Raw genomic sequence first — 23,860 nt, 5'->3', positions numbered from 1 at the left:
TCTGAAACATTTTGATACATTCCAGTAGTGAGTGGATATTTGCAATATGATCTCAAGTGGCTCTTCCTTTTCGAAATCCAGCTTGAACATCAGGTATTTCTCATCCCATATAAGGTAAAAAAAAACTTTGTTGCAACACTTGAGTATCACTTTGATTACATGAGAAATTAAAGCAATGATCCTATAGTTACTTACTTTACTTACTTTTTTACTTTTATTGAATGTATATCCCGCCCCTCTAGACAAAGTCTACTTCACTTCTTGCCATCTCCTTTCTTAGGGAATGGAATATATACAGTGGTGCCTCGCTAGACGCTTACCCCGAATGACGTTGAAGTCGCTTGACAATGACATTTTTGCTATTGCTATTGCGATCGCAAAACGATGGTTCCAATGGGGGAAATCCGCTTTATGTTGATTAGGAGCCTGTTTTTTCTGGCTCCGCAAAATGGCTTCCCTCCCTTCTCAAAATGGCTGCTTTCCGGTTCCACAAAATGGCTTCCCTCCCTTCTCAAAAAGGCTGCTTTCCGGCTCCGCAAAATGGCTTCCCTCCCTTCTCAAAATGGCTGCTTTCCAGATGGAAGCTTCGTATTACAGCGATTTTTAACAGCTGATCGGCGGTTCTCTATGGGCAATCTTCACTGGACAATGAGGTATTTCCCCCATTGGCATGCATTGACAGGCTTTCAATGCATTTCAATGGGGATTTTTTTCCCCGCTTGATGACAATTTCGCTTAACAGCAATTTTGCTGGAACGCATTATCGTTGTCAAATGGGGCACCACTGTATTGAATCCTTCCAGTCTGAGGGCCATTGTTTGGTTTCCCATATTTGTTGGCATCTTCTTGTTAAGAGTTTAGCAGATTCAGTCTCTGTGGCTTGAAACTGTTCTATCGGTATTCTGTCTATCTCTGGTGATTTATTTCTTCCTAATAATTTCAGAGCAACATTGACTTCACTTCCTAGAACTGCAGGTTCTTCATCCTATATCCAATAAGCTCCAGGTGATTCTCCTGGAGCTTATTGGATTGGATTCGGTCCCCTTGTCATGGTCAGATCACCACGTAATAAAATGGTGGCTCTCCCCCCTCTCAGGGAGCAGGGACCTATGTCTATGGTCCACCCTCGAAGGCTACTGGATCCTGTTGGATTCCAGGATGCCATGAGAGGTGTTACGGCTGACCTGGTTGGCGCTTCTGTCGAGGCTCTGGTTGATGGCTGGTTGTGGACCCAGAGCTCTAGACATGATCGCGGCTAAACACACTCTCCAATGCAGAGCTCGACCTGAGCCCTGGTTTAGCCAGGACCTTCGAGCGATGAAGCAGCTTAGGAGAAGGCTAGAGCACAAGTGGAGGAAGAACCTGACGGATTATAATTGGATAGCTGTCAGGGTTGCAACTAGCCTCTACCTGACAAAGGTAATGGCTGCTAGTTGTGCATACTTCACTAACCGGATAAGCGAAGCTTCAAATCAGCAGGTGGAGTTGTTCTGTATAGTGCGCAACCTATCCAGAACTGGTCTGAGTGATGGGCCTCCCCCTAGTTTTTCACTGGACCAATTTGCAGCATTTTTAAAATCTAAAGTGGAGGCCATCCACCGGGAGCTCTTTCCTTTTTTGAATACAGTCAGTCGAGCTGAGATGGCCAGCGCTCTGTCTTGCCCAGTGACTCTTGATCTCTTTCAGCCTGTGATGACAGATACTGTGGACAAAGCGCTTGATCGCTGTCGTGCCACCATCTCCTCCCTTGACCCTTGCCCGGTCTGGCTAATCAAAGCAGCCAGGCCGATAACAACAGAATGGGCTACAGCAATAATTAATGGGTCTTTCCTTGAGGGCAGGGTTCCTTCTGCCCTCGAGGAGACACTCATTAGGCCCATAAGGAAGAAACCTAATTTGGCAGAGGACAAAATTGGCAATTATAAGCCCGTCGCCAATGTTTCTTTTATCAGCAAAGCGGTGGAGAGGGTGGTGGCTGACCAGCTTCAGGCTCATATGGATGAAACAGATGCCCTGGATCCATTTCAGTCAGGCTTCAGGCCAAGCCATGGTACAGAGACGGCATTGGTCGCCATGTATGATGACCTGTTGAGGGAGGCTGACAGGGGTAAAACATCTCTGTTGGTCCTTCTCGACATCTCGGTGGCCTTCAATACCATCGACCACGGTATCCTCCTGGGGAGGCTCTCCGAGTTGGGAATTGGTGGCCATGCGCTTGGATGGCTCCGATCCTTCCTTGGGGAGCGTCCTCAGAGAGTATAGCTTGGGGAGAGGTTATCGGCCCCATGGACCCTCAGTTGTGGGGTTCTGCAGGGTTTGATCATCTCCCCAATGCTGTTTAACATCTATATGAGGCCGCTGGGTGGGGTCATCAGGAGGTGTGGGGCATTGTGTCATCAATATGCTGATGACACTCAGCTCTACATCTCCTTTTCACCAACTGCAGGAGATGCCGTTCTGTCCCTCCAGCGCTGCCTGGGGACTGTACTGTAGTGGATGCAGGAAAATGGGCTGAGGCTGAACCCAGACAAGACGGAGGTCCTGAGGGTGGGTGCCCCCATTGTTGTTAGTTTGGGTGACTCTCTCTTGTTTGGGGGGGGGTGACCCTTGCTACAAAGAGTGGGGTTCACAGCCTGGGGATCCATCTGGACCCGGCACTCACCATGGAGACACAGGTGGCGTCGGTGGTCCACACCGCCTTTTTTCATCTCTGGCGGATAGCCTGGCTGCGACCCTATCTCGATATGGGGGCGCTCACCACCTTGGTACATGTGCTTGTAATCTCAAGATTAGACCACTGTAATGCGCTCTACGTGAGACTACCTTTGAGGTTGATGCGGAAACTCCAAGTGGTGCAGAATGCGGCGGCCAGACTCCTTAGTGAAGCGAGAAAATACCATCATATTTCTCCTATTCTGGCCGCATTGCATTGGCTACCCATTTGGTTCCGCATTGACTTCAAAGTTTTAATGATTACTTATGAAGCCCTATACGGAAGAAAGGAAAAAACAAGAAACTGGGTCTTCTCGGTGGTAGCTCCTCGCCTCTGGAACAATCTTCCTCCAGAGATTCGTGCGGCCCCTTCACTGGGTATTTTTAAAAACCAATTAAAAACATGGATGTTCACTCAGGCCTTCCCTCCAGCTAATATTTGATTCTTTTTTTCCCTTCCATCTTGAAGAATCTGTTATCTGACGTAATAATTCCTCTGTGTTAATATTTTATATGTCATTTTATGTATGTATTTGGAAGCCGCCTAGTGTGGTTGTAAGACCAGATAGACGGGATGTTAAACAAATAAACAAACAAAGAGTTCGTCATTATTTTTTTTGCTGCAGTTTCCCTTAGGATTGATGATTGAATCAAGGTATACAAAATCTCTATTTCAACTTTCTCATTATCAACATTAAAGTTATGTAAGTGTAAGTAAGTAAGTTCATGTTTATTGTATTAGCTAAAAGCCGTCACAATTGTTTAAAATACAGATATGGTCAAATAAAATCATGATAAAATCAAAGACGTATAAAAGAATAAGAGACCCTTCATATCTGGGAATCTCCCACACAATTGATCTCAATGGCTTTCAGAAAATTAGCTCAAATATTTCTGGCCGCTTTTGTGAACAGTGCTGTTCTATATGTAACATAAAGGTCACAATCCAAGAGTAACATGACCACCTTCATTTGAGGGCTTTCCTCCTGTAGAGCAGCCAAAATGTTACCCAGGAGTTTTTCTTGGGGGTTCTGATATAGCTGACAGTGGAGTAAATAATGGAGAACATCCTCTATCTCACCTGCTCCGCAGATACACACAGCCTTAAATGTTTAGGGACACTCGTATACCTGCTATCTAGGACAGCGGTTGGCATCGTTTGGAAGCGGAATTCTGTGAAAGCCATTCTCAAGGAGGCAAAAGTAAGTGTATGTAAATATTGCACCCTTGAGTGGTTTGTTTTCATCAGATGGTACCAGTGAAAGAAACCCGAAGAGTGAATTAAAGCCAAGTCCTGGTCGTTATCCAATTTATAGAGCCAGTCTCTCAACATTCTTTTAACCCCAGAAAAAAAGAAAATATCTGTGGAGAGGGATTTAGATTTTAGTAGGCTTTGAACTAAAGTTGTCCAGCCGCTACTCTTCCATTGCTCTATCATACAGCATTTGGGTAGGCAGTGATCGGGCATATCCATCACCCTCTTATAGTAAAAGAGTATAGCTAGAGTTATGTAGTTCTTCTGTAGTCATGATTTTTGTCTTCTTAACAGTTTTGGCATTTCCTCACTTCACTTTCACTAAAAGCCATTTCAAGTCATTGCTGCTTTCTGTCAGTAAGATGTTGTTATTTGCGTATCTTAAATTATTGATGTTTCTTCCAACAATTTCATCTGAATGTAGTCCAGCTTTCTGTATGACATGTTCTGTGTACAAATTGAACAAGGGAATAAAATGAACCCCTTCCTGACACATTTGCCTGTAAGAAACCATTCTATAGTATCTCTCCATATTCTATCCTAATGCTACCTTCTTGTCCACAATGCAGGTTACATATCAGGACAATCAAGTTCTAAGGCTTACCCATTTCCTTCAGAGCAGCCCATAGTTTCTCTTGTCTACACACTCAAAGACTTTATGCAGTCTGTAAAGCATATTGTTTCCACCTTCTCTTTTATTTTCTCCTGTTCAGATAATGTGTACTGTACCCCTCATGGTCATTCAGAATTCCTAATCTAGGCCTGAAATTCCCCTTGATATCTTATATATTCTGGAAGAGACTTCTTGTTTTCTCCTTTATGTTGTCTTCCTCTATTTCAAACCCAGTTTGAAAGAGGAGTCTCCTTCTGTTGCATGGGTTGTAGTAGTAGTTCTTTGTCTCTACATGAGACCAAACTTTTTAAAGGCCCCTCCCATTTCAGTTGCTTGCTTGATACCTCCTCAAAAGCCTCATTAAAAAGGTTAGCTGCTATTGGAAGGTAAGGGGGGAAGGGGCCCAAATGAGGGTGAATGAGGAGAGCGCCAAAAATGGTCTGAAGCTCAACATCAAAAAAACCAGGATCATGACCACTCGTCCCATCACCTCCTGGCAAATAAAAGGGGAACACATGGAGGCAGTGACAGTTTTTACTTTCTTGGGCTCCATGATCACTGCAGATGGTGACAGCAGCCATGAAATCAAAAGATGCCTGCTTCTTTGGAGGAAAGCAATGACAAACCTAGAGAACATCTTAAAAAGCAGATATCTCACCTTGCCAACAAAGGTCTGCATAGTCAAGCCTATGGTTTTTCCAGTAGCGATGTATGGAAGTGAGAGCTGGACCATAAAGAAGGCTGACTGCCGAAGAAATAATGCTTTTGAATTGTGATGCTGGAGGAAACACTTGAGAGTCCCCTGGACTGCAAGGAGATCAATCCTATCCATTCTGAATGAAATCTACCCTGAGTGCCCACTGGAAGGACAGATCCTGAAGCTGAGGCTCCAATACTTTGGCCATCTCATGAGAAGAGAAGACTCCCTGGAAAAGACCCTGAGGTTGGGAAAATGTCAAGGCAAGAGGAGAAGGGGACGACAGAGGACGAGATGGTTGGACAGTGTCATTGAAGCTGCCAACATTAATTTGACCCAACTCTGGGAGGCAGTGGAAGAGAGGAGGGCCTGGCGTGCTCTGGTCCATGGGGTCATGAAGAGTCGGATACAACTTAGCAACTAAAGAACAACAAAGTGTGTGTGCGCGCGCACGTGCGCACGTGTGTGTGTATGTATGTGTATGTGTTGAAGGAAGAGCCCTTAAAATGTACATTGTGTTTTAAAAATGAGGCTTGAACAGCAGTTTACTACAAGTTCCTGTTGAAAATCAGCCAATCAAGCCTGGGAGCAGGGTCATTGTAAAATAATACTGCAGATGAATTTACTTCATGGCTGACAGTCAAGTTGTGGGAAAGAACTGAAAGCATACATAATTGGCAAAACGTTGCAATGTTTAATATGACCATAGATGGTGCTCAATAACTTGCACTCTCTGTATCTAGCTACTATACTCTAGTTTGATGTACAGTACTTTGATGTACAAGTCCTTTGTTTTATAAGCTTTTATTCTTTTAGGTTTAGCAAATTCTAGTCAAAAATAAGAATATTTATTGCCACAGTGGCAGTCTGCCAGATTCTGAGTTACAAGCCCATGTATTTACAGAACCCCCCCCCCAAAAAAAACCCCAATAAAAATCCCTATTGTAAAACTTTGTTGGTGCACCAGGCTCTTGTACTTCCTGGATTGTTGGTAGTCGATGAAGAACAGAGTATAAATAACAGCTAAAAATGACAGCCAGAGCAAGGAGCAAAGAATGGTATGAGAGCACTGTTAGAGAGGGCGGAAACTCTGGTGGAGGAGGGCTAAGATTTTTTTACTATATGCTGATGTGATTTTATAATTTTATAGATTTTATAATATAATCTATTGATTACATAGTCTGTTAAGACATACAGATGTGACTTAATTGAGAGTTAATTGTAACTTAGAGTGTATGCCTTTGTAATACAGTATATTTTAAAAAGTATTTCTGACACTTTTGTTATACGTATTTTTATTATCTCACTCTTAAGAACCACATTAATTTTTGTTAGAGCATTTTAAAATGTTGTTATAGTTATTTGTATTTTCCACTTTTTCCACTAAGTTTTCATAGTTAAGTTTCTAAAAATATAATATTAAGTTTTGACAGTTATTTTTTTTGATATTCTATAGATACTTCTGCAGATAATTTAACAGATGAAAAACAGTATGATAAATTTATATCTTCCTGCATGTGCTTGTTCAATTAAAAAAAAACAGCAGAGATTTTCTTGGACATTGAGTTTATCTGTTTTGCACAAGACAAAGCAGTTAAAGGATGTTCAAAAGGAGGGAGTAAATTGTAAAAAGTGTGAAATATTCCTCTGGGTTATTCTGGACTTAACCCTGAATTGGATAAATGGCAGCTCTGATGAAGACAGGCTTTTGATTTTAACCTGGAGGTCTATTAAGTTCTGTAGGACTCTTAAGGAGAGGTTTAGGAGTCACACTCCCTGAACTGTCAGTGATAGTTATGAGTTTATGGCTGTGTGTTGGCTCTCCTACATTTGCTTGGATGTTGAGGCTCTCTCCATGCTGTGTTTACTTGGCAATTGACCAGATGATTAACTTGACACACAGTGGTCCTCAGACTTTTTGACAACATGCCACCTTCTGGATTTTTTTCTATATGGGAAGAGTAATACCATTTTGCATCATTATAGGGATGTTCCCTCTTCACTTGGCAGTACAATTCTGAAGACTGTCAACAAGCAGTATGCCTCCGTGAGCGCTATAGAGGTCAATGGTGTGACCAGAATTGGAGAGCTGTTCTTATGCAGAGAGTGATGGCTTGCTTTAACAAAAGATGGCCAGGAGGAAAGCCTATCTCATGGTAGATGTTATATAAAATTGATTTAATAAGAAATTCATGAATTTTTTAAAATGGCCTTGAGGGGGCAATAGAGCATTGCAGTTGTTACTGTCCAACGCCTTTTTAAAATGCCAGGATCCCAGAGTGCGCTGTGTAATTCAGAAGGGTAAACTACTTTTTAAAGTACTACATATTTCTCTTGTGTGAGATTCAAAATCAAATTAGTCTTTAGATACATTGGCCGCAGTCCTGTTCTGCATAGATTTCCCCCCCTTTTCAAGCTTGTGTGAATTGTCTTTATGTACCTTTTACTTTATAATTGGATTTATTCATATTACTGACCAATGTGGATTTCCAGAAAGAAAAGCTATGAATATTTCATGTTTCATGTAGTTAAACCAGAGAATATGGTTCTTTGGAGAGACTGCCTTTGGTCTAGTTGTTTTCTGAACAATATAGACATAGAAAGCATTGACTTCTTAATGTTCACCTAATCCCCGCTGGCCTGAGGCTGCAGTCCGGCTCCAACTGATTTGAGAGGAAGGCATGCTGAATTCAGTGGAGCTACTTCTGAATAGACATTCCTAAGATTTTTCTGTAAGAGACAGAAGGCCTAGATTGGGGGGTGGGTGGGCAAAGTGTGACCCTCCAGATATTGTTGGACTGTGTCTCCCCTCAGCTCTAGCCAGCATGACCAATGGTGATGAATGCTATTAGCTGCAGCCCAACAACTGAAGTGCACTGAAGTGGCCTAGGTGGTGGTGGTGGTGGTGGTGGTTGTTGTTGTTGTTGTTGTTGTTATCTTCTATCAAGTTGCTTCCGAGTTATGGTGACCCCATGAATAAGCAATCTCCAAAATGCCCTGTTGCTAACTGTTCAGCTCTTGTAAACTCAAGCCTAGGGTAACCTTTAGGGAGTTGGTTCATCTTGTATTTGATCTTCCTCTTTTCCTGCTGCCTTCAACCTTTCCCAGCATTATTGTCTTTTCCAGAGAATCTTGCCTTCTCATGATGTGCCCAAAGTAGGACAGCTTTGGTTTTTGCCCCAAGAGATCATTCAGGCTGGATTTGATGTAGGGCCCACTTGTTTGTCTTTCTGGCAGTCCAGGGTATCTGCAAAACTCTCTTCCAGCACTATACTGTATTTCAAAGGGATCGTTTTTCCCCCCTGCCAACTTTCTTAACTATCTAGTTTTCATATTCATGCATGGTGATCAGAAATACAAGAAAGTGGATTATCTTGGTCTTGGTCTCCAGTGGCACATCCTTACACTTGATGATATTTTCTTTGATGATTCCTTCATTGCTGCCATTCCTAATGTTAGCCGCCTAGAGTGGTCCTGACCCGACCAGATAGGCGGGAAATAAATAAATAAATAAATAAATAAATAAATAAATAAATAAATAAATAAATAAATAAATAAATAAATAAATAAATAAATAAATAAATACTTTAAGCATCAGTAAACACAGTATAACCACCATACCTGAGGAAACAGTATATCGTTTGCTTTTGGAAGCTGGTGCTTGGATTGGAGACCATCAGGGATCTTCCAGGTAGAAGGAATCCTGCCTGAAAGAGTAACTACCAATGGGAGTTAACACTACAGGGCTAGATGCACCAGTCGTCTTATTCAGTGGAAGGCAGTGTACTCCTATATAATATGGCAACAATCAGGGCATTTTGGATGAGTGGAATAGTTCTGTAAGGTAAGAGGATGCAACGAACCAATCTGGATTAGAATAAACATCTGTCAGGGCCACTATTGTGTTGCAGAAAACAGGGAACTGGTGTATCCACTAGTGGCAGAATGCTAAATGAGAGACTAGGTCTCAGGATGTAAAAAAGACAAGATAAACTTTATTCTTGTTTTAGAAGTTTGACGTGTTTTGGTGAATTGCCTTCAGGAACTTAATATAAAAATAGAAATAAATTAATTTATAAACAGTAAGCAAGGGACAACTGCAAATAATATGGTGCCTTGTGGCGCAGTGGTTAAACTGCTGTACTGCAGCCAAAACTGTGCTCACGACCTGGGGTTCAATCCCAGGTAGCCCGCTCATGGTTGACTCAGCCTTCTATCCTTCTGAGGTTGGTAAAATGAGTACCCTGCTTGCTGGGGCGGGGGGGGGGATATGTAGCCTCCATATTTAACTTGCAAACCGCCCAGAGAGTGCTTGAAGCACTATGGGACGGTATATAAGCGGCACGCTTTGCTTTAGTGAATATGCAGACAACATGATCTTCTAATATGGATTGACAGCAACATTTTGATACATGCCAAGCTTTTAAAACTTTTTATTCTCGAAGGCTTTCACAGCCGGGATCCAATGGTTGTTGTAGGTTTTTCGGGCTGTCTGGCCGTGTTCTTTTAAAACTTTGTCAGCTCATTTGGTCTGTCTCAGCTCTGACTAATAATCACAAGAACAAAACCCAGAGGCATTCATATTCAGCCGGCAGTTGAGTCTGAGTCAAAGACAGTTAGACAGTCAGCCAGACGGTGGGGGTAGTGCCAAAGTAAGGGCAAGAAATCTATTTCTTCATTAAGCCCCCAAGGGGCTAGAGTGTTCCCCTCTGCAACCCAGAATCTTAGCTCTCTTACCAAATGACTACATTCCATAAAGTGGCTAACAACCAGTCTTTTATTTCTTAAATTGTTAAAGTATTCTCCTATATGTTTCTTAATTGATCTTGAGAGCTTACCTATTTATAGTTTATTACAAGGACACCTTATAGCAGAGATCACACCCTTATTTATTTATAGAATTTATTTATTAGTGTTGCAAGTAGTGAATTTCTTTAAACACAGCTCCTGCCATTCCATGGATCTCTAAATTCTGTCATATGACATGTATTTTTACAGTAGGCACAATGGCCACAGGGATGGTGTCCTCTGGGAGGGGATGAACCAGGCAGAGTGTTAGAGATTCATGGTGAAAATCTGTCTTTCAACTCACTCTTTACTAAAATATCCCCTAGGTTGCTAGTTCTTTTAAAGGAGATCTGTAATGTCTCCTGAAAACCATCCACACTTTCCAAAATGTGCCAATGCCTCTTTATGCAATTCTGCAATTTGTTGGTGATATGATCATATGTGAAAAACAGTTAAGATAGTGTATAGGTTATTTTGTTTGTTTTTTAAGGAGATCACCCCATTTGGTATTGATAGCCTTAACAAGACTATTGTTTATAATCTCATGTGAGTATCCTCCGTCTCTTAGCTGATATGGCAAGATCAGAGATTGCTGCTCTAATTCCTTCCTCTTAGAACAGTACAATTGGATTGCCACAGTGGCCAGCCAGATGACTATAGAAAGCCCACAGGTATGAAATGGGCATAGTGGCCGTCTCTTTGCTACTGTTTCCAGTGAGTGGTGTTCTGAGCAATGCTGACTTTTATTTTAGAAGTGAAAGAGACTCATCATGGCTAGTAGCCAGTTGTAGCCTTAATCTTCATCAAAGCTGTGTGTCCTCTTTACTGCTGGAAAACTGAAAACTGCTACTACTGCTGCTTCTGTCTGTTTTTAGATTTGTTTTATTTGTTCCTTGGTTTCTAATGCAGTTTTGATGGGTAGGATTCCTTTTGCTGAAGAATTACATAATTATTATTGCCAGGGAACTGTATTTTCTAAATAATAAGTAGAAGAAACTTCTGAACTTTGACCGATAATTATTCACTAAGTTGTCATGTACATTATAAAAAATCAAATCGTGCAACATTGGCACTGAAGGAAAATGTCCTCTACTTCCCCCAAATCCGCTCTGGTCATGGTAATAACGTTTCTCTTTATCTCTCCCAGCCATTTAACGTGGATCTTAGTACTGCCCTTTTGCCTGACTCTTTGGCACTAAAGAGTAGAAGTGGGTTTCTGAGCCCAGCATGTTCAAATTTATTGTGTAGTTCTGCTTCTGGTGATGCCATCTTTGCAGTGACTCTCATGTGACACTTTGTGCCTCCTTTTCCCTCAGGTTTTAACTGTGTTTATTGAGATCGGGGGGGGGGGGATAATACTTTGGCCTATCTCTGTCATAGGTAGGTTGTAGCAGAAAGGTGAGGTTGGTTTTTAAAGCAAACTGTGAAAAACAGGGGAGTTTTGGCATGGTCTTATCTCCTCTTAAAGCTTGTTCCACATTTGAATACCCTTGACTAGCAATGCCTTATCTCCTTTTCCCACGAAGTTTGGCCTAGGCATTTTAGCAGAGCTTTCCCAAAAGAGCTGTTATAATCTCTATAGATCATGTACGGGAAAGTCAGGTTCTGCCATCCAGTGTTGAATGTAAATAGACACTGGAAACCACTAGGAAGACACTCAGCCATGGTAATTAGTGCACTAATGGGAGGGAGTTTCAGGGGTTAAAACTGTGGCCTTAGTATCTGTATAACCATAGAATTCTTAAGAGCCACACGCAAGGATTTCTTCCTTTGGTGAAAGCAAGTACAGCTTTCATATTAGACAAGCCCTTTAAAAGCAGTTAAGTATGGTTGAGAGATGTTTTAAAATATATAAAAGAAATAATAGATTAGCATTGCAGACAAAAATGGTGGTTTTCAGAGCATTATTTTCAGAATTCACCGGAAAAAGCATGTGAGATCTACAGCATCTTTTAAGACAATGGTGGTCTTTTCTTTGTGTACTTTGAAAATGTTGTCTATAAGTGGTTGGTTGAAGCCTTTGGCAAAGTCATCCACCGCTCCTCATTAAGTACAGAAGAAAAGTACAAATGAAGAGAGACAGAGAAGAGGCTGTTGGAGAGGAAGAAAGAGAAGAAGAGTGGCAAAAATATGGGGGGAGAGGATTACCCCGTGTCCCCCCTTTTGCCCCTATTCAACACTTGCTTTCAGCCCCATTTGCCCTGTGCAATCTTTGGCCCTCCAGGGAATATTGTCTTTGACACCAGAAAACAGAGTTCCCTGTGCTTTCCAGAAGATGGTGAAACATTCACATTTTAGAATCAATCTGGACATTTCAGTGTAAAGGAAATGGTTAAATCAAATGACATAAGAATTGAGCCTTGGGTCATAAATAACGAGCCTGGTACATCCTTTTGGAAGTTTCTCCACGCAGTTCTTATTAATATGACCTTTAAAAGTGCCTGAACCTACGGTAGCAGTTACTACCTATTTCCTATAGTCATATTGACTGCATGACTAGATATAGTCATACAGTGACTGCCTCTTTTGGAATTTAGTTCAGGAACCTGAGATTGTGCACAGGCAACGTGTTCTGTGGCTTCTGCATAGCAATAAGTATACAGAAGCATAAATAGTTGCGATTGATCAGAAGTCAAGTCCCATTGTCCCATTGGATTGTATAGGCCGAACTGCTGCAAGGGTATCCCAGCCCTAGTTTGTTCTCCAAAGCAAGAGCTGTCTGGGTACTTGCCTGCAGAGCCAGAGGTCAGGATTTGGAATCCCCCCCCCCCCCGTGCCTCCTGGGAGAAGAGCCAGCCTCTGTAGTCTTGGACAAACTGCACAGTCCCAGAATGGCCTCCGCAACAAGGAAGTTAAACCAGTTCTGAGCAACCTACACCTAAGAAACCCTGGAATGGGTTACCATAAATCAGAAGCATCCTGATATCAGATGTTAAATACAAGTACTAAATTATTATACAGTATTGTATATTGTCCCCTTGCTTATTCAACTTATATGCAGAATACATCATGCGGAAGGCTGGACTGGAGAAATCCCAAACTGGAATTAAGATTGCCGGAAGAAATATCAACAACCTCTGATATGCAGATGATACCACTCTGATGGCAGAAAGTGAGGAGGAATTAAAGAACCTTGTAATGAGGGTGAAAGAGGAGAGTGCAAAAAACGGTCTGATGCTCAACATAAAAAAACTAAGATCATGGCCACTGGTCCCATCACCTCCTGACAAATAGAAGGGGAAGATATGGAGGCAGTGACAGATTTTACTTTCCTGGGCTCCATGATCACTGCAGATGGAGACAGCAGCCATGAAATCAAAAGACGCCTGCTTCTTGGGAGGAAAGCGATGAGAAACATTGACATCATCTTAAAAAGCAGAGACATCACCTTGCCAACAAAGGTCCAAATAGTCAAAGCTATGGTTTTCCCTGTAGTGATGTATGGAAGTGAGAGCTGGACCATAAAGAAAGCTGACCACAGAAGAATTGATGCTTTTGAATTGTAATGCTGGAGGAGACTGTTGAGAGTCCCCTGGACTGCAAGGAGAACAAATCTATCCATTCTAAAGGAAATCAAGCCTGAGTGCTCACTGGAAGGACAGATCCTGAAGCTGAGGCTCCAATACTTTGGCCATCTCATGAGAAGAGAAGACTCCCTGGAGAAGCCCCTGATGTTGGGAAAGTGTGAAGGCAAGAGGAGAAGGGGATGACATAGGAGGAGATGGTTGGACAGTGTCATCAAAGCGACCATCATGAATTTGACCCAACTCCGGGAGGCAGTGGAAGATAGGAGGGCCTGGCGTGCTCTGGTCCATGGGGTCACGAAGAATCAGACACGACTAAACAACCACAACTAAATTATGCATAAGTATTAATGCTGTATTTAAACTCTGCAAAACTATAAAACCCTATTTCCTGTGACATTATGGGAATGTATTGTAGATATTGTCTACAAATAAGAAATAGCTGGTAGAAACATTCTGAAATATTTTTAGTGTTCATCTTCCTCGCTTACCTTGTGGACCTTTCTGTTGGAAAGATGAAGCCATTATGGTTTGCAATGGGATCAATTTTCTGGATATTTCCGACTACCATTCAGAATAAACCATTTTCATATGTGGCTGTGTGTAAGACTTCCGTCCTCTCTGTCTAATCAGTTGTTACTTCATTCATTCTGATGCTATCTGCTCACATAATCCAGTACAAAATCAGGCAATATCAGTATGCCTTATCCCCTAAGCTGGGAGCATGTATTTTTTGCCCCAGAGGTTTTTGAAGTATTTGAGAAGAAACACGGGATATTTTATTTTACTGTATAGTGGTGGCGAGAGCCAGTGTAATATAGTGGGTGGGTGTCAGACTAAGGAGACTTGGGTTCAAATCACTAAGATTCAATGTACAAAGCTGCTTGGAAGAATTACATCTATATTTGTAATTTGAAGAATGGGGAAAAGCAAGAACTTGAGAAACAGCGAGATTTTAGTGACACTGCAAAGAGATTTTTGGCAGGGATTTACTCTTTATGTACTTCTGGTTCCCCTATTGTTCTGTGCTTGGTTCCCAGTTCTTTGGGATATTTCTCGATATCCCAGTTCCTTGGTTGCTCATGAAAACCTGGTAAATACATTGTGTTAGATTCTTATGAGTTACTTTGGTAAAGATAGTGGTACTGCAATGGGTCTGCTACACTCCTATCTGTTATCTGTGGATCTAAACAGTGCAAAATTAATAGAGTTTACTGGATGTAGATTACAAAGATAGATGATGAAGGGCTCCAGGAAACTGCAAAGACATCTCATTCCAGAGTCACTGGGGGATAATATGCCTTCTGCATAAAGATGAAATGCCTTTATTTAGGATGGTGAGATATTCCTAAATATAGGAAGGCTTTTTCTTTGGCCAGGTTTAATGTCCTCCACTGTAATTTATTGGGTGGCAGATATAATAGAATGCTAGTGAATATAGGATGCTGCCATTCAGCAAGGTGGATTCTAGGCAGCATGTCCCTTTCCACTGTCAATTTTTGCAGTGGGGTAGGAAAGATCTAATATATCCCCACTGTTCAATGCCTCCCTGACCACTGTTCTGAGGTTGTTTTTTTCCTACAGGAGGAGAAGGATGTTCTTACAGGGGCTTGTCCCTCCCTCTCCCTTAGATAGGCAGGAGCTTGCAACCAATCTTTTCTGAGCTCTCGCTCTCTCTAGTGGTGAGGACTACTTGGAGCTTCAGTCAACTTCCTGCCTTGCTGGAAGCTCATTCCTCATTTTCTTCACTTGCTTAATTCTCTTGCTTTAAAAACAAAGCAAATATCTCTGCTCTTACTTCCTTCTATCTCCCTTCCTCTAGTCTACATGTCAGTATGTGTGAGGCTGAGAGTACCTCCAAGGACACTCCACAGAGTGTACTGTCTGTCTCTTCAAGCGTAAACACTGAGGAACGCCTGTCTACTATAGAAGGAGGTTTACAGGGATTGCATTTAGAAATAGAGATCCCAAAGGGTGCCATTTTGGCTGGAAAGATAGAGGGGATAAAAGGAAGGAAAGGGGGGGGGGAGAAGGACAGTTGGAAAGAGAAGATGAAGAGACTTGTTGGGTGCAGGAAGAGAGTAGAAAGGAAAGAGGATTTGGTGGAGATAGTGCAAGAAGACCCCTGGACAGGGAAATGGGTGGAATTCAAAGTCCCAAGAGAGTATGCAGAGAAAGAGTGGAAGAGACAAAACTATAGGAAGCTGCCTTACTGGGGGGAAAGTGAGGAGAGAGAGAAGTGAAAGGAGTTTAATGAGACAATGAGAGGTCTAGAGAAAAGAGTGTCAACGAAGTACGTATAGAGAGTCCTGGGAAGCCCTGTGGGGCCAGTCCATTCAGGCTGAGGATGAGACAGAACCCAGGCGAGAAGGTATGGGAGCTGCAGGTGGGATGGGTTTTCCACCCTCCTCAATGATGCCGAAAGACAATTTACCTGACAGATTGGGCCTGACCCCTAAATGGACTTGTAGAGTTCTAAGTTCTTCACCCTTGTCAGTAAAAGGAGATTTGTTACAAAGTGGAAACATAAAAAGCTATAACCTGTTCTTAAAACATGAGATTGAGAACATTGGTAATAATGAAGTTGCTAAGCTGTTGGATAATAAACCTGTTTTATTAGAACAATTTGGTGTACATGACTTATCCTTCCAGCAAAAAGTATCAGAGAGGTAAAAGGACTTTGCACAAGATCACAGTGTGCCTTTTTCTTTTTTACATGCATTCCTCTTATCCTGTTGGACCTGGAGGACAGCCTAAGTATTTCTGCGGATTTGCTGGCACCTGTCACATTTATCATCTGAGTTTGAGACAGTGTCTCGGTCTGCCACTCAAAGGGGAACAAGAATACCTTCTTTTGGCTGCCTGCATCAGGAGGGGCTCTACAGAGTGAGGCACTGACTATCTCTATTAAGATTTCCACTGGAGTATCTATAATGGCAACATTTGCTTTTATGTGGGGTAGAGACATACTTGAAGATTTAACCACTGTACTGTGCAATGACAAAGTCAGATAGGGACTCAACAATATCACACACCTGGACGCCATCCAATTTAGTGCCAGATTGCTGGCAGCTGCCATCCTGTCCTGTAGACAAGTGTTGCTCAAGTACTTGCAAGCTAATGTCAGAGCAAAAAAGAAATCTGACCTTTGTCCCCTTTGGGGCTTCTAAGCTGTTTGGAGAATCCTTTGGACCAGTCTTATCTGGTGTCAAGAATAAAAAGAGGGCCCAATCTTCTGTGCCCGAGAAGGATTCCAAAGGTCCAAGACAAAGTTCCTTTTTCTTTTTGCAATAAATCAAAATTCAATAGAGAGAACCTAGAGCCTTGTGATGAGCACAGGTCATGCAGGCAAACTACCCAAGATGATCAGAATTTCCTTAGCTCTTTCCAGTCTCAAATTCCACAATAATCAGCAGCATTCCGCATGGTGTCTGTTGGCGAAAGGCTGCAACAATTCCTACAAGCTGGGAAGGATCCAATTGGATGTTAAGCACAATAAGGGAGGGCTACACCTTGGGGATGGAGGAGGATCTCTGTCAAACAAAATAGAGCTTGACAGACATCCTCCTTTTTCCCCATGTTTTTCTCTCCTCAAGGTCCAGAAATTCTGCCAAGATCAAGTTTGTCTTAAACGTCATCAACTGGCTCTTGGAAACTGGAGCCATTGAGGAAGTGTCATCATCACATAGTGTTTGCGGGCATCATTCTATATTATTCATTGTCTCCAAATACTGGACCTAAAGAAAGTGAACAAGTATGTAAAATAAAAACTCACTGGGAGACATTGCAAACCATTCTAGGGGCCTTTCAGGCGAATTATTGGCTAGCATTCTTTGACCTGAGCCTTATCTCTGCATATCTGTCCATCCTTTTTCGTTGCCAGTAATTTTCTTCTGTTGGAGAAGCACCTCCTATACAAGACACTTCCATTTGGACATTTCATCTTCCCAGGGGTGATCGCCAAAGTAGTGGTGATGCTAGCTGGCCATCGTAGAAAACAGATACATATTTCCCCTTATTTAGATGATCTGTTGATTAGCTTGTTCTCTGTGGACTGGGAAATCAGAGAAGTCCAAATGACTGTGTAGGCTCTACAACATGAGAGCTTCCTGGTCAACCTTAAAAAGAGTCAGCAGCAACCCATGCAATCCTGTCAATAACTGAGAGTTAGTGTAGGCACCTATCATGGCAAGATTTTCCTCCTCCTCAGGAGAAGTTATTCTTTTACAGGTGTACCAGGTTGCTCAACATCAGAAGGTACCTCTGACGCAGCTAGCTAAACTTAAGGGGTTGATGATAGCTACCATAGACTCTGTGCCATGGGCACAATTTTATGCTTCTACCCTTCAGTGGCTGTTCTGTCCCTTTCAGAAGGATCCTTGATATCAGGTTGCCTTCAAATCCTGAATACACTACATTGATGGTCTGTGATCGTCCACAGTGGGTTTAGCATTACCAAAAACATTCTTATGTCCCCCAAAGATACAAACTATGACTGATGCCATCACTTTGGCTTGGTAGTGAAATGGGACATGGTTTCAGTAGAAAAGGTGTTACAGTATTAATTGGCTCAAACTGGAAACAGTAAAATTAGCTCTGTTAAGTTTTTCTTATTTGATTTAAGATCAGGCAGTTCTCATTCACACAGGCAGTATAATAGCCAAAGTGCATATCAATCAAGAGGGAGGTTTAAGATCCTGAACTGGTGGAATAACTTTTAACCAGGGCAGAATCTCCCCTTCTCTCCCTAGAGGTAGAACACATACAGGGGCCCTTAAACATCAGTGCGCACTGGCTGAGGCAGCAGAACATAAGCCATATTAAATGGAGCCTATAAACATAGGTACTCAACAGAATTATCACAAACATGGGCATCCTTGGTGATAGACTTATTTGCATCCTCAGTGAATCACAAAGTGAGCAAGTACTTCTCCTAGTAATGGGCAGCCAGAGCAGGAGGCAGGGATGCCCTCCCAGCACCTTGGCCTCAGGGCCTGCTATCAGCTGTCCATCCTTAGAGCCTTGATAGAGAGGATGCTTCAAAGGGTAAGAGCAGAAGGTGCAACATTATGTTCATATAACAACTTGTTTCTGTCTTGAGATCTATTAGTTTCTATATCTTGATTCTAATTTATTCAATGACCACCAATCATTGAAAAAAAAATACCTAAGACTTTAGATTTTGTGACTCGTTTATTTCATTTCAGCCTAGGAATATGGGGAAGAAAGTGTCCAAACCAGCTCTATACGGGTGGATTAAGATCTGGCATAGCTTCCTGCTACATCCCAGGGGGTATCAATGTGCATTCCTGTAAAAGTGTGACCACTTCTGCAGCATTTAGCATGCAGGCCCAACTCTTGGATATTTGCAGGGCCATGACTTGGATGGCTCAGTCTTCCTTTGTAAGACTTTATTGGTTGGATTTATTTGCATCTGCAGAGGCATCCTTTGGGTGTAGAGAGTTCTCCAACAGGTGAGGGTAATGACCTCATCCTGGGACTTGATTTATCCAGTTTATGGCTTGGAGACAAGACTGAAGCTCCAGGTTGTCCTCACCACCAGAGGGAGCCAGGAGCTCAGAAAAGATACGTTGCTGCCTATCAAAGTGTGTGGGAGGGGCAACTGGCTACAAAAATGTCCTTCGCCCCCTGCAAAAAAGAAATGTGTTACAGCAAATGCCAGGGTTGCTTTTGTTTCAGGTCAGTTGTTGAACAAATGTCAGAATTCTGTGGCCATTCTCACTAGACCACACAATTGTTTGAAAGTTTATGTAAACTTACTGTTTGATACAGTGGTGCCCCGCTTGACGATTACCTCGTTAGATGAGAAAATCGCTTAACGATGAGTATTTTGTGATCGCTATAGCGATCGCTTGAAAGTTTATGTAAACTTACTGTTTGATACAGTGGTGCCCCGCTTGACGATTACCTCGTTAGATGAGAAAATCGCTTAACGATGAGTATTTTGTGATCGCTATAGCGATCGCAAAACAATGTTTGTATGGTTTTTTTTTTCATTTAATGACGATTGGTTCCCTGCTTTGGGAACCGATTTTTCACTTAACAACGATCAAAACAGCTGATCGTCGGGTTTTCAAAATGGCTGCCCACTGTGCAAAATGGCGCCCCGCTGTGTTTTAGGACAGATTCCTCGCTATACAGGCACCAGAAAATGGCTGCCCTATGGAGGATCTTCGCTGGACGCTGAGGTATTTCGCCCATTGGAACGCATTGAGCCGGTTTTCAGTGCATTTCAATGGGTTTTTAACTTTCGCTTGATCACGATTTCGTTCTGCAGCGATTTTGCTGGGGCACCACTGTACTTTAATGTATGTTTTATTAAATGATGTAATGGTTTGTTGACTGTAAATAAAGACTATAGTGACATCTTAAAGACAAATACATATCTAGATGTAATAGGATGCTTGTCTTTCCAGTGAATAATTAAAATGTTCCCTCCGCATATCTCCTCATTTCTTCTAAATGATTTAGTAAATGTTTGTGTAAAGTGGAAACACATAGAGCAATTCTATGTATATAAGTTTGTTCAGCAGCAGGTCCCAACTATCCTCAGAGAGCCTTTCCCCTAGGCAGGTACTTATAGAATTGAGGATTGAGGTGCATTGTGTACCTTTTGGTTGTGTGTATTGTATTTGAATATTCATGCTTTTAAGGGTGAAGGGAGAGTGACTGTTTTAGAAGAAGAAGAAGAGATTAAAAGGATTAAAGAATTTCAAGATTTCATACCAAAAATGTATTCACAGCTGTATTTGATTATCCAGTTCTATTAAATAAGGTTTTGAAAAGTATTACTCGAATACTGCTCAGCATGTTTTTTTTAAGGTAATTGTGTTTTAATGTAACATTGTCCAGGTTTATTCAGGATTTGTCTGAATAGCCAGAAAACTCATGAAACAAAGTAACCTGGACTGCTTCAGAAGAAGAAACTCCCATCCATAATCAGGTGATGCTTTTAACCAGGATCATCCAAATTTGTGCACACTTGGGGCAAATTTACTAAGGAACTAATTTAGAAATCTGCTGTGGCATTTATTTCCTGCTGAGGTCTTCCTACAGGTGTCTGTTTGGTCACTGTGTGACCCAAATACTGGACTAGAGAGCTCTTATATTGTTACAAAACTAATTTCAGTGAGTTGTAAATGGTTCCCACTTCACTGAAGAATTTCCCACTTCAAAAGTCAAGAGTACTGAATTACTTTCTGATTGCCTTGGTGGGCATTTAATATTAGTATTTAGCAGTGGATTGTAATCCACAAAAGCTGACACTGAAATAAATCCATTATTCTTAAAGGGATCATAAGACTTTTTTTGTTATGCATAGAGAAAAAAAGCATGGCTATCATTAAAAAACCCCCCAGCTTGCATTCAGATGTGAGTATATGAGATCTATGAATATGTTAATGGGTCCTTTTCTTTTCTCCTTTCACAGAGCATTACTCATCAGTTCTTGGCATTATTGACCACAATTTCTGATAAAGATCTCTGATTTCTTAGCATTAGATTGGATTTCAATGAACATTATAAAGCCAGGGAATCTAGGCTTAGGATATCCTTGGGCACTAGAGGGAGACATAATTCACACATAGAAAACCTAACTTTAACACCCGTAATCAGGATTATAGAATTATAACCGTTGTTGGATGTGGCAGTCAAGGTTGGCATACAAAAAACCAAATGGCATGTGGTAGGTGTTGTCATTGCTGCGAACATCCTTTTTTCAACCATGTGATTGTGCAACACTAGTGCAGAAAACAACAAGACTTATTTTCTGTGTTTAATCGTTGACACTGATGAATCGTTTCATCACATTGTTACAGATTTGTTCTGTTAAATCATTAACAATTCACCATATTTTGCTTGAGGCTCTTGATGCATATTCCATTACAATTTTATATTTGTCTCTGAAGACACAGCAGTTTTATTCAGCATTAAGCAAAATTATAATTTCTCAGTTCAGTTTGAAAGCCACTTTTATCTAAAACCTGGTATACTAGAATCTGGATGGAAAATCTGCCCCCCAGGCTTTTACAGTGTTGTGTTGTGATCTGTTGTGCAGAAAAAAGTCACTTAAAATTATACTCATTGATGTTTTAAGTATTTTCAGAACGATGGATTATTTTTTCAGAAAGTTTTTAACTGCACTGGAGAAATAAATATTGTAACTGTAACTAAAAGTGAAAGCAAACTTCCGTGCTCTCAGAGAACACAATATGTAAATACTGAATAGTTGTGAAGGAAGTATTTGCTGTTAAATCTAATTTATGAGAAGTTAGTTTCGACAAAGATGACCACCCATTTCTCTTTCCTTGCCCATTATTGCATTGTAAATATTTATATATCAATGTCCACAGGTTAGGGATTTTTTTTTTTTTTGCTAAAGATGTCATTCAATTACAGTATCATTTGTTAAATTCATAGGTAAAGGCTTAGAAAATAACGAGGTATCTTTGAAACAATTTTATCTTTTTGTATTCGCAAAGAAATTTTTTATATTTTTCTTCTCTGAGAAAGTGTCTGTCCTGGATAAGGGAGAATTATATTATAGTTTTGAATATGTAGGATCTGTTTCTTCAGTTTGTGTCATATCCTTATAAATATATATATTTAATCGAATAGTTTAGGGCAATCTACTTACGTCATCAAAGCTACCAACATGAATTTGACCCAACTCCAGGAGGCAATGGAAGACAGGAGGGCCTGGCATGCTCTGGTCCATGGGGTCACGAAGAGTGGGACACGACTTAACGACTAAACAACAACAACAACTTATGTTTCTACCAGGTTTTCGGACTGATTCGTAGCACCTGTAATATCACACCTCACATTTTGCCTCTGCACAGAAACTACTGACATCTTTATTTTACCTTCTGAGTATCATAGTTCTATTTGGAAATAGTTTATAATTATTTTGCTTGGGTAAGTGCACATTACTGCTGATTTTCTGCAGAGTACATGTATAAACGAGCCCTTTGTATTAGGCATTTAGGTGTGGTCAAATCACCCCAAGGATTATTTTTCAATAGAATAACTGTAAACCTACATTACAACTTTCTAGCTAGGACTGTTGGTTCCTTATTAATCCATATACAGTACTTGCCATTACGACTTTTGAACAATATATTTTATGCTTACAATTTGGCTTTGGCTTTCATATAGCAAAGCTTTGCATTATGGGAGCAGGTTAAAGCAATGGAAACTTTTCACTGTCTTCCCACCTCCAGTCCCACCGACGCTCTTCAATCAACTTTGAAAGTGCAGAGGAAAGGGGAATTAAGCTCTTCTGGATTCTCTATAGCAGAATATCCTATCAGTGATCTCCATTTGATTAACTACACCTCCTTGCAGAGTGGAGTGCTCTGCTTCAGGTTAGACTGGTCTTCTTTCCCTTTAAGAAAACAAAACAAAAATCTCCCTCTTGTCTCCTCCTCTATAGCTTGTCTAAGATGCTTAATGATCATGAGAAATGGGAAGCTTCTTTGCCTAACTGATACAGCACATCAGCAATTGCTTTAAAAGGGCTTTTAAAAAAACCCTTTCAAAGCATTGCTGAAGCATTAGCAGCAATTAAAATGAATTGCAAAACTTCTTCCTTCCCTTCCAAAGGGGAGCAGCAAGGAAGCTTCCCATTTCTCAAGGTCGTTAAGCCATTGCAATAAAGGGACAGACAGACAGCTGCTTCGGTTCAGTCCTCGCATGCTTTAGCTGAACCAAAATGGAAGGAACTTAACCTGCACACAAGAAACAAAAAACCCCAATACCCCTGACCCAAAAGGGTGTGAGAAGGGATCAATGAGAGCAGGCTGGTTCATTCTTACGTATACATCATGTGGTTACTAGAAAAAGGAGTGAACCGGCCCATCTCCAACCCAGACCAAACCAGAGGCCAAATGCCCATCTGATTCCACCCTTATTCGACCATTTCAAAGTGTGAATTGATACCTGGGTTTTAGAAGGCTCAACATAACATTACTCTTAAAGTATGTTAATTTGATTGCACAAATTGGGGAAGCAACATTCTAAGGCCTGATAATCCAGAACAGTATAACCAATTACATACAACCCAACATCAAATCTTCTTTTTATTATTGATTGATAACATGTCCCTTTTGATACTGTAGGGCCCTGTCATAATTAACTCTGGTTAAAAAAAATCAGGACTGAATGCTTTTGGGCACTCTGGAACCACAATAACTCTTTACTCCCCATTATGCTGCTCTGTCTAGGATATGAATGTTCACAAGAAAAACTTC

The 23,860-nt window shown here is 41.3% G+C and overlaps 1 protein-coding gene across 6 annotated transcripts in view; it reads left to right on the top strand.

Moving 5' to 3' along the window:
* Nucleotides 1–23,860, top strand: part of LOC140705783 (uncharacterized) — a 68,359-nt gene that overhangs the window by 40,017 nt on the left and 4,482 nt on the right. For all 6 annotated transcript variants that reach the window (XR_012085298.2, XR_012085297.2, XR_012085294.2 and 3 more), the window contains one exon: nucleotides 22,832–22,975. The gene's annotated coding sequence lies outside the window, so the exon portion shown is untranslated. The remainder of the gene's footprint in view (nucleotides 1–22,831; nucleotides 22,976–23,860) is intronic.

Source organism: Pogona vitticeps, chromosome 3 (assembly GCF_051106095.1).
Source record: "Pogona vitticeps strain Pit_001003342236 chromosome 3, PviZW2.1, whole genome shotgun sequence".
NCBI lineage: Eukaryota > Metazoa > Chordata > Lepidosauria > Squamata > Agamidae > Pogona > Pogona vitticeps.
This window is presented reverse-complemented; position numbering and strand designations above follow the sequence as displayed.